Here is a 15,254-nt window from a genome sequence, read left to right on the forward strand (position 1 = left end):
GGGGGACTTCTGGCGCCGCCGGCTCCGCCTCAGGTATGGAGAAGGCGCAGAAAGGCTCTCGGGGGCTAACGCGCGGGTGGATGGCGGACCGAGGCGGATGGAGAGCATAGCGCCCTCTGACGTCCAACCCCTCTTTGCCCCTCTGCGGCGGCTTACCTTGACCTGCTTCGGGGTGCGAGGCGCCTGCGCTCCTCACCCAGCCTGGACGTGGAAAGCTCTCCCCCACTGGCCCCAGCAAAGGAATGCGCGGTCCACATTCCTCCCCCAACCCCCGCGCAGGTGTGGGGATGAGCCGTGCCCCGGGCAGCCCCCTTCGCCCCTCTCGGGCCCCCTTTGTGTACCGTGCTTTGTGTCTCCCGACAGACAGACCGGGTCTGTTTCTCTTCTTCGCGCTCCCCTCCTCCGCCCCCCTTCTTCCCCGCCTTCTGGAATGCACTCTTAACCCTGCCCTTCCCGGAGGGCCTGAGCCCCCGCAGCCTTCCTGGAAACTGGGCTTGGCACACCTGGGCTGGGGCCATCACGCACTTGGGGACACCCCCACCCCACCCCCGTGTTGAGACTGGAATGTTAGGGTACTTGGGGGAATTGGGGGGGGTCCCCAAGCTGGAAGGTCTTGAGCTGAGGGGGCGGTGGTTGGGTGATCAAAGCATGTTTTTGATCACCCAGTTTACTTGTGTCTCCCTCTCCCCACCCCCCCCCCCCCAAGTTCAAAAACTGGAGAGTGGGGAGTCACTTTGGTGTTAGGAGACCCCTGCAGCTGCCGGCTGATGGGGGCCCCTTTCCCAACATCCAGGACAGTGGGGGTTTCTCCACGGATCAAACCCAAGTTCTTAAAAAGAGCTATTACCCAGGATCCTTGGGTGGGGTTCCAGAGGATCCCTAACTTGTGAGATTGTTTAAGAATTTGTGTATGCATTTTCCCAGGGAGAGGACCTACAGTTTACCTGGCTTTCAAAACAACTAAAAACTGTTGCCACCTAGCATTAATCTAATGCCCTCGTCAGCATACCCCTCACCCCACATACAAATTTCCACAGTTTGAATGTTGGGGTGTCAGTGCCTAGGGGACAGATGGCTCTCCTTTGTTTCTCCAAAAGGGGACTGGGGTCTGGAGTTTGTGGGGGCCCTTTTTTTTTCTTTTCCCCGAATAACCTTGCAGATTGACAAAACAATTAACACCCAGGCTAGGCCAGGCTCCTTAAACTCTTGGCTGTAGGGAGCCAAGCAGAGGCATTAAGAGGCCATGCCTCATAAACTTTAAATTCTTGCACATGGGTTTATTACTGACTGGCTAACAAACTGCAACTCAGCCAACCTGTAAAAATGTTACCTTGGGCAGGGCCCCAAATCCAATTCCGGCTCCCTGAGGAAGCTTTATTGCTAACCAGACCTCTGCCAGATCTGTACTCCCCCTCATTGTCAAGTTCTCTGGCTACAATCTCGTGGCTTTTGAGTGTTGACTGTGCCTTATCTTTCTTACTGAAGCAAGAAATATCAGATTAACTGTCACTTCACTAAGCTTGAGGTTGTCGAGGGGAAGCGGTGATCAGGTTTTCGATTTCATGGTCCGGTTGGCTGGTGAATGCTTCCCAGTGACGTCAGGCATTTTAAACCTTTTGAGAAAATTCTGCTTTCTTGGATGTCTGGTTTATGGTTGTGAAAATGGTGGGTTCATGCCAGGAGCACACCTGGGTTATAAAAAAAAAAGGGGGGGGGGGTTAATGTGCTTGGCTAACCTTGAGCCTCCCTGCAACATGACTGGTTGTTAGAGTGGTTTTCCTGTGAAATAGACTGTTGCCTTCTTTTTTAAGTAAAAGCAAGTTTCTCAGTCCAATTGGTCTCAACTAATTGAGACACCTCAACAGAAAATACTGGCATTTCTCTTCTTAGTCCTCAGTTGCTGACATCTTTCTACCTCCCCACCTCCACCCCAGGCTCTCTGTCCTCTGTGCACAGGATGGATCCAGCCATGTTGAAAGGGTTATCCTGAGGGTACATACAAACTCTCAAGTTTGGCCAAGCAGACAAGTTTCCTTATTGCTAAGGAACAATTGCCTCTGTTGTTCGCCCCTGGGTTATGAATATCACAGGTGTCTATGAAGTCGAGCTCAGAGAAATTATCTGATATAATTAATACCTTGTTTGCATGTGCACTTTCCTCTTCAAAGCACTTCCACAACTCTGAGCTTGCTTTGTCCTCCTGACATTCTCTCAAAGCTGGTAAGGTAACTATTAAACAGCTTGAGCTCTTAATCTCAGAGTTGGTACTTCAGAAAACCTGTAGCCCAGCCCTGCTGGAGGTTTTAAAGGTGGAGAAACAGGAACAGCTAATGGATTCAGTTTGCTAGGCTGAACAGCTCATGAGCTTCCGTGAGGGTCACAAACCATCACTTGTACCTTTAGGTTTATTCCCAGGACCTGATACTTCACAGGATGCCCAGTAGGTGTTCACGTGAATCACGACAATCTGCTGAAGGTCTGACTATTTTACAAATGAAACCTGAGTGGTTGTGGCTTCACGAAAGTCATTACTACAGTGACTTGAATGGAAGTTTCTGACTCCTGAGTTCAGTGGCATTTTTTACTACCAGAAAGTGGGAAGTGGATGAAATGAAGTAGAATGTTGGAGCGCCAGATCCTAAAGACACCAGTTACCACCCCCTGTCCTAAGAGCAATTAATCATTTGTTCATTCTTATCGTAAGGTTTTCCAGAAACATTCCTGTAGGGAAACTGGCTTTGATACAGTCTCTAAGTGTCCTAGTGATGGGGCTTGGGTGCCTAGACTGAGAGCAAGAGGTTAATCTGGAGGAAGAGTTGGAATGTTCTCCCCACCCCCACCCCACAGTCTGGGGGGCTGCCTTCCAGTGTGGTCTGGAAGCTAAGACAAAGAAGAGGTGGGAGGAAGGAATTTGCATGGTATTAGTACAGTGATTAAAAGTGATTGACCTAACTGTGGTCTATACATCATTAATGGCAAACGGTTGAGAGAGGCAGCTTAATTACAGTAAAAGAAATCCAGTACTTCGTTACGGCCCCTCAGCAGGTTCAACTCACCCTTAGTCAGTGTTTGAGTAAGATTAAAGCTAACCCTCATTAGCTTCGGTAGGAAACTTCAAAGTTCAGTAATGAATCTGACTGAGCATGAATTCACTTCAAGATGGTTTGGCTATTTGAACTTGTGTAAAAATTGCCTTTTGTTTTGGGGCCTCCAGCCTGGGCCATGTCCTCTGTTTTTACATTTTGTTCTTTCAGTAAACGTATATTTAGCATCTGCATGTGTCGGGCAGGATTCTAGAACTACGGCTAAAGCAATCAACAAAACTAAGCTCTTGCCCTTGGGGAGCTTATAGTCCAATATTTTTTATGCTTACGATTGTCTTGCGAAGCAGGTGGTGGTAACTCCCTTTTGTTGTACAAGAGGGTAAGCAACTTGGTGTGAGGTCACGGGGGCAGTCAGCAGTAAGGCCAGGATTTTAAATCCAGTGGGATTTCACAGGGCCAAATAAATCTGCCTCAGGAATGAATTATTTGGGAAATCAGGCTTTGAGCCCGGCTGGCTGCCTTCCTGGCTCAGCAGCAGACTGGGGTAGGTTGCTAAAGCCTGTTGCACATCACTGTTAGCTTGTGCTTGGGGAGCAGGTCCCAAACCTCTAATCTCCCTTCCCACTTCCTCACATGGCACTCTGTTCCTAGGTTACCCAGTGCAGGGTGCCCTCACCTCCCTGCTGTGTGATGAGGAAGGCATTGCTTACATTAAGCAGTGGGTTTCTAAGGCTGGAAACTATAGTTCTGCAAAGCATTTGGAGGATGATGGAGGAGCAGGAGGGAGAGAAGGACCTCCCCTGTCCAAATCAGTTGAGGCTTTGGTTCTGAGGCTGAACTGTCTCCATTCAGAGAATCACTGTTATTGAAGAATAACATAAATGGAGGAAAGTGCCCAAATGCTAAGTGTACAGCTCAATGAGTGTCACAGATTTAAAACACCCACATACCAAGATCAAGAAACAGCATTGCCAGCACCTCAGATGCCCCTTCCTGTTCTCTACCCTTCCCAGCAAGAAAACCAGTATCTTGACTTCTAATACCACAGGTTAACTTGCCTGTATTTGAATTTTATGTAAAAGAACCATACAGAATATCCTCTTGGGTATCGCACATTTTGTGAGATGCTTCCATAGTTCTGGAGGTAGTTGTAGGTGATTCTCACTGTCCTGTAGTATTCCATTATGTGACAATTGACACGTTTACTGTCGATGGGTATTTGAGGAGTTTATGGGTTTTGGCCATTATGACTGGTGCTGCTGTGAACATTATCGTTCCAGTCTCCGTGGACGGTCTCAGCATACACTATCTGTTAGGTACATACCTGCGAGCATAATTGCTGGGTTAACTGAGGATTACCTGAGCATCTCAGTACTGTGGCTGTTGTACTGAGAAGTCAGCTTTTATTTTTGAGAGGGAGGGAGGGAGGGAGAGAGAGAGAGAGAGACAGAGCATGAGTGGGGGAAGGGCAAAGAAAGAGGGAGACAGAATCTGAAGCAGGCTCCAGGCCTCGCACCATCAGCACGGAGCCCGATGCGGGGCTCGAACCCACAAACTGTGAGATCATGACCTGAGCCGAAACCAGGAGTTGGATGCTTAACCAACTGAGCCACCTAGGTGCCCCACCCTTGCTGGATTTTTTATTCTCCCTTAGCACTATGCTAAGAGACAGCAAATCTTATTATGTCTTTGGTCACATCCTTTGTGTTGAGGGAGAAATCCTTCCCTTTATTTGTCCTTAAGCCAATGCCTGTTATTGTCCCCCCAAATATAAAGGGAATCTGGAAATGGCCCTGGGTTTTTTAGATGAGGGCTTCCTGGATGATGTTTATCCTGGACAGTGTATAAGTGGGCAACAAGTTCCTCACATGGATGAGGTGGTTAAATCTAGCTCCTGCCTCATTAGGGAGGCAGTGAAGTGTCTGAGACCCAAGGCCCAGCTGAGTGGTCATTCAGCCAACGAATATTAGTAGATGTTCAGAGATGACAAAAACCCATAGCTCATTAACATCATGAGCTCCGCAATTAGAGGAGGAAGCAGATCAGCCACCAGGCAGTTTTAACTATGAATCTGACCTGAACAGGTATTTATTGAGCACCTACTAAGTGCCAGATACTGCTGTTCTAAGTGCTAGGGTTCTATTAATGAGGAAAACATGCACAAAACCCAGGCTTTGGGGGCCATTTACCTGCTAGTGGAGAAAGATAGACAAAATAAGTTATATATATGTTTTTATATAAGTTATATATATGTTTATATATATATATCTCTCACATGTTGTATATACATATGATCCAGCAGGAAGTGAGGGAGAAAAAATATGGAGTCAGATAAGAAAGGCTGCTGACATGTTCTTGGGGGGACCTGAAAGAAGTGATGTCCACACTGAAGGCTGAGGAAGAATTCTGCAGGGGAGTTGAGGTATGAGAGGTAGCAGGGAGTGTTCCTGGCAAGGGAACAGCATGGGGGCCAGGAACTTAACTACAGTTAGTCTGGCTGGACCATGGAGTGTAAGGTGGGGAGAGGTAAATAAAAGAAGTAGGCAGGGCCCAGTCCAGTTTAGACTGTCACCTACCCCATCAGGGAGGCAGCAAGGTGTTTGGGAAAGGCACATGTGGCTGAAGTCCCAATTATGCCTTCATGGAAGCCAGAGTCGCTGAAGTCTCCTTTGGAACCAGGATGCTGGGCCCCACCTCCAGCATATCTTCCTGACTCCCCTTCCTGGCTTTCTCAGACCTCGGGATGTTATAAGTCTCAGTCAAATTTCCCCCCTCATTTCATTTAGTTACCTGTCATTGCCAGGCAGCAGGGCTACCCGCAAGGAAGGGCTCAAAACAAAACAACCAAAAAAAAATCACAACCTAAATACCATTTACTGAGAGCTTACTGAGTTCCAGAGACTATGCTATGTACTTTATGTAATAAGCCCTTAAAATCCTCCTAAAAGCCCCACTGGGGGAGGGGTGAAATTGGCCCCATTTAGCTGGACAGGAAACCTAGGCATGTAACTTTGTAACCTATCCGAGGTCCCCCAGCTAGTGAATTGTGGAGGTAGGATTTGAACCCAGCTCCCTCTCCCTGAGTGTGAGAGAGGGGAAGAGGTTGTGAGTCCTCTGACCCCAGGCATGCTAAAGGAAGATGAGAAATAGTTAACTTCTGACCCAAGGGATTTGAATTCCTTTTCCCTCCACAGGCCTCTTGTTAATCACCAGGAGCTGGAGTTAGGGGGCAGGGGTATTTCATCCAGGACCCCTGGCCTCTTCTAGGATGTGGGAGGACAGGGCAGGTTCAGATACCAGGCCTGATAGCAAGCGCTGTCTCCGACAGTTCTCAGAGAGAATCTGCCTTCTGGCTGGTTATCTTCTGCCTCTCCTCACCCCACCCCTACCCTCCCCGCCACCCCTACCCTCCCCGCCACCCCTACCCTCCCCGCCACCCCCACCTCCCCACCACCCCCACCATGCTCTGAGTGGAGGAGCTTGATATACTCTGCCTCCCTCCCCCTCCCCCAGCCAAATCTGGGCATCCTCGCAATTCTGGGTCACTAGAGCATCAGTGGTCTGCAAATTCCTCAAGCTGACAGAATCCCCTCCAGGCTATGGTAGTGGGTCTGGGGTGCCGGCATCCTGCTATGCTCTCAGTAAACCAAAATGCCTTATCCTGGAAATAAAGCCAAACAGACACCTTCCTTTCTCCCCTTACCCACCTTTGAACTCAGAACTCTGACTCTGTTGTCTGACATCCGAGGAGAGTGCTCAGAGCCAGGGCCCCACAGCCAGGAGGTGGGCAAGTTGGTGGCTGCTTTCCCTTCATGAGAGCCTCTCTAGGCTAAACAGACCTCCAGGGAGGAGAGATCTGTTCTCCACTGGGACACCCAGCCATCTCAAGAGCTGGATGAGGAGATCAGGCCAAGGAGGCACAATCCCAAGGTTTCCTCTTCCCTCTCAATCTCAGGACCCTAACTTTTGCTTAAGAGCACATAAGATTAGTTCAGTGTTCCATCTCTCTTACCAAGAAACCTTAAACCTATGTGGAGGCTAGAAGTAGGTTGATCTTGCCTAGAGTTTCTGACCTCAGGGTCTCATGTTAGTTTTAGGAAGTCCTTGTTCCCCTGGAATTCATTGTGTCCAAGACTGCCTATGTATTTTTCTGAGATGACGCGCGCCCCCCCCCCCCCCCCCCCGCAAATTTGGCAAACCTAACATATTCTACACTGTCCCCACAAACTGCCCGCCCCTGCCGCCAGCCCACGTCCATTCAGTTCTTCAGAGTCTTGTCAAACCCAGTGGTGGGGACAGACCTGGTGGTGTGCATCTGGGCACAGGCAGGGGAAGATGGGGGTTCTCAACTTGGTTTCTTATCCCAAACTATGTGGTCTGAGGCAAGTTACTTCGGTCCCAGCTCCTCGGCCTTGAGGCTCTAACTGTCCTGTGTGTGAGAAGTGCCTTCATGTCCCTGGAGCTATGAGGAGGTGGACTGCTGGCTGGTCACTAAGAGGGCAGGATTGGAGTGCTATGCTACTGTGCTGGGCATCTTGCTTAAGGCTGGCTGCCTTTTCATAACGAGTCTCATCTTGTTGTAGCTTCAGGCAGAGAGAAAAGATAGCTGCTTGTGGGCTCTTCATCTACAAGCCAGAACAAGGTGCCAGGCCCACACCCTGCCCTCTCTTTGTGGAGTCGGCCTCAGCCAGAGCTTCCCACCAGGGCTGCCTGACCTGCTATTTTCTTGTCTTTTATGGTCTTTTTCCGCTTCCAGAATTCTCCTGCATTCCCCAGCTGGGACTCAACCACACTCCAACTGGTTTACCAGTGTCTTTGGCCCCTGAGTCAGTAGTTTGCAAGCTTGGCTGAATATCAGAATTGCCTAGGGAGCTTTTTATTATTATCACATCCCCCTCCATATGTACCATTTTATATTGTTTATTAGGGTTGGGCTGGTTGGTTGGAATTTTACATTAATACATGAATATATGTTCACTGTAAAGACCATGTTTTTTAGTAAAATATGTAGCACTTAGTATGTGACAGGTACAGCTCTTACCATCTTATATGTGTTATATAATTATATTTGTGTGTGTGTGTGTGTGTATATATAAATATAAAATGTTTAATCACCATAACATGCTTGTGAGTAGGTACTGTTATCATCCCCATTTTACAGATGAGGAAACTGAGGCCAGAGAGGTTGAGTAACTTGCCCAAGATCACACAAGTGGTCAATAGCAGAGCTTGGATTAAAATCTAACTAGCCCAAGCTTTAACCACTGAATGCCACTGCCTCTCAATAGAAGCAAACCAGAAATAAACTCATGAAAGTTCTTCCCTTTCTTAGCTCTCCTGCCTAAGGATGAGCACATCCAATGGTTTAATGTGAATCCTTGTAGACCTTTCTCTTTAGGGGAAGCTTCTGTGTGCATTCAGGAATTTTTAAAACAAGAATTGGGAGGGGGGCTCCTGGGTGGCTCAGTCGGTTGAGTGTCTCTCTCTCCACACTGCCAGCATGGAGCCCAACATGGGGCTCGAACTCACAACTGAGATCATGACCTGAGCCAAAACCACAAGTCGGAGGTTTAACTGACTGAGTCACCCAGGTGCCCCTGCAACTTGCCTTTTTAATTGAATCACAGGCATCTCTGCAGACTGTTAAATACACATCTATCTTGTTTTTAACAGCTCCATTGTCCTCTATGTGGTGGATATACATGATTTATTTAGCTAACCCCACTTTTATCTTTTGCAGATGTGGAAGTGGGGAGGAGTTAACATAAAAGTTGTAAAGTGTTTGGATTTTCAGAAATCTGACTGTCAGGAATCACCTTATTAGGAAAGACTGCTGGAGAAGGATGATCACATGAATTGTTCATCTTAACCCCATTCAGATAAATTAAGCTTTTATGTTTGAGTAATACCTTTAAGATAGGCTTTGCAGTAAGCTTAGTAAGGTTACTATGCTGTTTAAAAATCATTAGTTTTCACACCAACTATTGTTTGATGACTTAATTATCTGAATGTTTCAGATCATCAAAAATTTTAAAAATGTAAACTGCTTAATTCAGAAGTAAACTGTCAAATCTCTTAGCACTTGCATTATTTTCCTTGGGTGTTGAGAGCTTGAAAATGTGGCATTCAGGGGCGCCTGGGTGGCTCAGTCAGTTGGGCATCTGACTTCCACTCAGGTCATTATCTCACGGTTTGTGAGTTCAAGCCCCACATTGGGCTCCCTGCTGGCAGCACAGAACCTATTTCGGATCCTCTTCCCACCTCTCTGCCTCTCCCCTGCTCTTGCTTTTTCTCAAAAATAAGTAAACATTAATTAAAAAAAAAAAAAAGAATGAATTCCTAGAAGCAAAATTGCTAGGTCAAAGGACTTTGATAGTTCACTCAACAATTACTGAACACTTACCTTGTATCAGGCACTGAGCTAAGTGTTGAGATACAGTGATAAGCAAATTCTAACATAGTCTTTGCCTTTGGGCATATATTGAGAGTATTAAGGGAGATAGGCATTTAGATAATAACAAGTAAACCTATAATTACAGTTGTAATGAGTTATACGGCAGGAAGTTACATAGAGCTTTCCTGAGAAAGTAACCTGCTTTGGGATGTGAAAGATGGTGGGAGTTAACTGGGTAAACTGGAGTGAGAGTGTAGGGAGACACTGTTCTAGACAGAGGGAGCTGCATGTGCAAAGGTCCTGTGGGAAGGGGGTTATGCTGTATTTAAGGAGAGTACTACTGTGACTAGACAGTGGAAACTGAGAGTGAGCACATTAAAGAACAAAAATGGCACACCATGCATGAGTTTCAAACAAGGAAGTGATCTTATTTCATTTTCTCAAATGTATCATTTGTTGCATTTTTAAAAGATCCTTTTTTTAAAAGGGAAATATTTGCACTCTCAGGGTGAATATGATGTGGTATGTACTAAAGTACCATGAGTAGAGATGAAGAGGCATAATGAGTCTTGGTGATTGACTTGGAAGGAAAGTCTGAAGGGGAAATGGTCATAGAAGATGATGACTCTAGCTAACCATATGCCAGGCACTGTGCTAAGTATTAACTCATTTAACTGACATAGATACTATTAGCATCATTTCATTTTATAGGTGAGGAAACAAATTTGCCCAGGGTTGGTGGTGGAGCCAGAATTTGAGCCCAGGTACTCTAGACCCAGACTGAGCTGCTTCTGAGACCCAGATTTTGGGTTTGAGTATCTAAGTGCATGATATGTCATTTCTCTAGGAGACAGTGGAAAAGAACCATATTTAGGCTGAGATCATGGATTTGGTTTTTGACATACTGATTTCAAGTCACCTTTAAAACCTCCAGGGGGTGATACTGAATAAACAGATACATGTGCTGTTCAGAGGAAGGATCTGGATGTTTGAAATCTTGATAACATCTTTTGAAGTGCCCTCAAAAAGCCATTCCAATTGGCCTATTTCAGAGAAATGAAACAATTAGGAGCTTTAAAAAAAATTTTTTTTAATGAACATTAAAAAAATTTTAAAAATAAAGTGTTTGGATCTATATTCATACTGAGGTTGGTTTATAAGGTTTATTTTAATACTATTTGTATAGACTTGGTAATAAACGTATCCTGTCTGTAAAGTGAAAAGAAAATTTTTTTTTAGTGTTTATTTACTTTTGAGAGAGCTAGAGACAGAGGGATGGGCAGGGTAGGGGTAGAGAGAAAGGGAGACACAGAATCTGAAGCAGGCTCCAGGCTCTGAGCTATCAGCACAGAGCCTGATGCAGGGCTTGGACTCATCGACTGCGAGATCATGAACTGAGCCAAGTCAGATGCTTAACCGACTGAGCTCCCTAGGCACCCCCAGGAACTTTTAAAAACCAATAAACTGCCTTCCCAAGATTACCTCCAGATGATTCAGAAGAAGTGATGGGTGGGCTAGAAGTAGGGGATCTGGATTTTCAAAAATTCTCCAGGTGAACCATTCAGCTATGATTGGGAACCAATGCTTTTAGCTACCAGACACTTAATTGCTATCCCAGATGTCCCAAGGTGATAGCTAGGATCCCCGTTCTGGTATGGTTGTTGAGGGTGGGAATCATTAAGCCAGACAGCACACTTTATGCTTAATTCTGAGTCAGCCCTATCCCAAACTCCAGGGTGCTGTGGAGTACAGCCCATCTTGGGTTTCTCTCTGCAGATTATAAGGGAGGACCCCCCTGCTCCCAAGGGTAAGGAGGAACCTGAATAATGGAGCTCTTTGCAGAATTTTCAACAGAGAGACAAAAGGAACTTGCTAGAAAGAACTGTTTTCTCCTCAACAATATGGGGTTACCATACAACTTTTCTAGTCAGGAGAGGGGGGAATCACAACGTCTCATTCTGATAACAAATCAAAAACATGTTTATGGAAAACTGGAAGATAAGCAAAATGGAAGCCCACCATCCATAAAGGACCTTTGTCGTTTCAAATGAACATTTTCAATAGATCTTCCAGGTCCGTTTCCCTAACCAAGTGTTCACTGATGCCTGATCTGAGGGAAAAGGCCTGAGTTCCACTCCACTCCTTCACTGCCCTACACTTCACCCTCCAGTCCCACTTCCCTAGCAATCCAGCTTCATCTTCTACTTCGGTGGGTAGGAGAAGGCTCCATGCCGAGGGCCTCTAGAGCTCCATTGGCCCCATCTGCTGGAAGACCCAGGTCCAAGATGAGCGGTGCGTTGAGGGGGCCATCTGCCAGGTATGGCAACACTCTGCCAGGGTCACGCTGTTGTCCAGGAGCTGGCTGTCTATGCAAAGCCACTGCTGCCCCTGTAGCCACTTTCCACCGAGTGCTTCCGCTCGAGCACAGTACTTGACTCCTTGGCGTGCCCTAAAATGGTGATCTGGTAGTGATGAATCATCAGGAACACCTCTATGACAGCAAGTTGGCTAGCTCTGCTCTCAGCTTTTGGAAGGAGAGTCTAGGTCCTGAGGATGGCCTTGGGGACCCCTGGAGCCCCTTGGCTTCCCAGCATGCCTTATGGACTCTCCCCACCCACTCCCAGCTTCCTTTGCACCTGCTCCCTTGACCCAACCTAAGTGCCTTAAGTTAGGTCTTGGTCACCCTCTGCCATCTTGGTTTCTTTTGCTTCTGGGATTGTTGGTTCTGGGGATAGCTGGGCCACCTTACTGGTGCCAAGACTCAGCCCCATTCTCTTTCTGTGTCTTTTCTTCCCCCATCTCTCTGCTCTCTTTTACAGGTATAAAAATACTAATATTTTGTAATTGTCAAACTATGAATGACTGCATTGTGGGGCACCTGGCTGGCTCATTTGGAAGAGCATGGGACTCTTGATCTCGGAGTTGTGAGTTTGAGCCCTATGTTGGGTGTAGAGATTACCAAAAATAAATAAACATAGGGGCGCCTGGGTGGCTCAGTTGGTTGAGCGGCCGACTTTGCTCAGGTCATTATCTCGTGGTCTGTGAATTCGAGCCCCGCGTCGGGCTCTGTGCTGACAGCTCAGAGCCTGGAGCCTGTTTCAGATTCTGTGTCTCCCTCTCTCTGACCCTCCCCTGTTCATGCTCTGTCTCTCCCTGTCTCAAAAATAAATAAAACATTAAAAAAAAATAAATAAATAAACATAAATAGATAGCTGTTTTGTGACCTGTTTTTTTTTTTCTGAGCAGAGCAGTTTTTCTTTAATAAGTGCTCTTTTTTTAAAAAAAGTTTTTATTAATTTAAGTAATCTCTACACTCAATGTGGAGCTCAAACTCAAGAGCCCAAGATCAAGAGTTGCACGCACTTCTTACTAAGCCAGCCAGGCACCCTATAGGTTTTCTTTCTTTTTTTCTTTCCTTCTTTCCCTCTTTCCCTCTTTCTTTCTTTCTTTCTTTTTAACTTAAAAAAAAAATTTTATGTTTATTTATTTTTGAGAGAGAGAAAGAGTGTGAGCAGGGGAGGGGCAGAGAGAGAGGGAGACACAGAATCCAAGGCAGGCTCCAGGCTCTGAGCTGTCCGCACAGAGCCCGACGCAGGGCTTGAACCCACGCACTGTGAGATCATGACCTGAGCTGAAGTAGGACACTTAACTGAGTGAGCCACCCAGGTGCCCCCTTTCTTTTTAACTTTTTAAAAAATGTTTATTTACTTTTGAGAGACAGTGAGAGAGTGCAAATCAGGGAGGGGCAGAGAGAGAGGCAGACAGAGGATCCGAAGCAGGCCCTGCGCTGTTAGCAGTGAGCCCTCTGCGGGGCTCGAACTCACAAATTGTGAGATCACAACCTGAGCCGAAGTCCAATGTTTAACTGACAGCCACCCAGCAGCTACCCCCCACCCCCCCACCCCCTGCCCATAGGTTTTCTTTTATGACATTGAATGCTGTAGGTGAGACCTTTGAGTGACAGTGGCACACATAGTTATTCTGTTGAACGTTAAGTGGTTGAGACTGACTTATTTTTTTACAATCTTTTTTTTAATGTTTATTTCTGAGAGAGAGGGAGGGAGAGAGAGCATGAGCAGGGGAGGGGCAGAGAGAGGGAGACTCAGAATTCAAAGCAGGCTCCAGGCTCTGAGCTGTCAGCACAGAGCCTGATGCCGGGCTTGAACTCACAGGGCCTGAGATCATGACTTGAGCTGAGGTCGGACGCCCAACCGACTGAGCCACCCAGGTGCCCCTAATTTTTTTTTTTTTTTTTTTTTTAATTTGAGCAACAGTTATGGACATAATTGCAGGTATGGTTTTGTCCTGTCTGGGATGCTTTCTGGCACAATTCCTGGGCCAAAGGGCTTGTTTAAGGCTTCTTAATTGGCAAAAACGTTGTGCCAATTTACACTCCCCTCCTCCCTAATAGTATATAGCAGCACCTGTTTCCAAAGTATTCCACAACACTTGTTCTTTTGTGTTTCTTAGTGAACTTTTTTCTATATGTAGTTTTACTCAGGAAAATGCCAGAATCTTTTTTTCAAGCAATTTTGCATACTTACCCCAGAAAGCAGTGATAGCTATGAGCACATGTTTGCTTTATGAGCTAGGTCTATCCCTAAGCCAAGCCAGAATGGAGACTTGATTATCTTTCTTCCATCCCCCACAAGCTTCCTTTGGTCTGCAATACTTTAAAACTGATATTACCCTTTCATTCTAGTCAAAATGCCCAAAGATCAGCAGGAAACTGGCCAAGATTGATCACTTGAAGGACATTTTATTTCCCGAGAGATGGGTGGTTTTATTTTGTCAGAACACCCTGTAAGGTTGAACTTTGGGACAATATGGTACCTATGTGTCATGGCTGAGAAGACAATTACCTGCCCTTCAAGGGTGTTCCCTTGGCAGTTTGGAGGTGTCTAGGCAATTCGACCTAAAAGCTGGCCTGGGATGAATTCTCAGCCCAGTATCCATCAGTTCCTAGAAGTCTACTTTAAAAGCTTTCTTTTGAAAGAGCACCTGAGTGGCTCAGCCGGTTAAGCGTCTGACTTCAGCTCAGGTCATGATATCACGGTTCATGGGTTCAAGCCCCGCGTCGGGCTCTGTGCCGACAGCTCAAAGCCTGGAGCCTGCTTCGGATTCTGTGTCTCCCTATTTCTCTGCCCCTCCCTTGCTCGTACTGTGTCTCTCTCGCTCTGTCTCTCAAAAATAAACATTAAAAAAAATACGTAAAATAAATATTAAGAAAAAAGCTTTCTTTTTTTCAACAGTTCTTTTACCCCAAGGGACTCAACTCTTCTTCTTGACCAGCTTGTATAGTGGTGCCAGTTCAGGGTCTGAGGCTGGGCTTGGTAGGATGGTCTTTAGACAGGAGCTTTGAGCACAGGCCAGAGACTCCTGGTTCCCTTGGATGTCTTTCTATCTAGTGCAGATACACAGAGCTCTGATTTTTTAACTATTTGTCGGGAAGCAGTCTCAAGTTTCTAATCCCTTCCCCAACAATATTTTAGGAATTGTGTACTTAAGCTCAGGGCTGAAAGCTATCAATTTATATTGGTAGAAATACTGAACTCTCCATCAGGTTCATTGACTTTGTGATTCAGAATCTCTTGAGTCTAAAGCGGTCACATGACTTTAAGGTCCAGGTGGGTGTGGGAGAGCTGTGTTTAGGTGTCTTTTCCAGTATTAGGATCTGAACTGTTGCCCCATGTGCTCATCAGTGCTCACCAGCTTGCCCCAGAAAGAGTCTGACACAAGTCCATTCATGCCCCCATGACTTGGCCAAGATGTGTGGCCTTGTGGAGCTAGGCTGCAGTCAGGAATGGGAATCAGCT

General features: G+C 46.4%; 1 protein-coding gene across 3 annotated transcripts in view; it reads left to right on the plus strand.

The window, feature by feature from the left end:
- The window catches only part of CDH3 (cadherin 3), a 58,294-nt gene that overhangs the window by 13,716 nt on the left and 29,324 nt on the right, over nt 1–15,254 (plus strand). The gene's annotated exons all lie outside the window — the stretch shown is intronic.

The sequence above is a fragment of the Panthera pardus genome, unplaced genomic scaffold (assembly GCF_024362965.1).
Source record: "Panthera pardus isolate Hobbes unplaced genomic scaffold, ASM2436296v1 HiC_scaffold_19, whole genome shotgun sequence".
Lineage (NCBI taxonomy): Eukaryota > Metazoa > Chordata > Mammalia > Carnivora > Felidae > Panthera > Panthera pardus.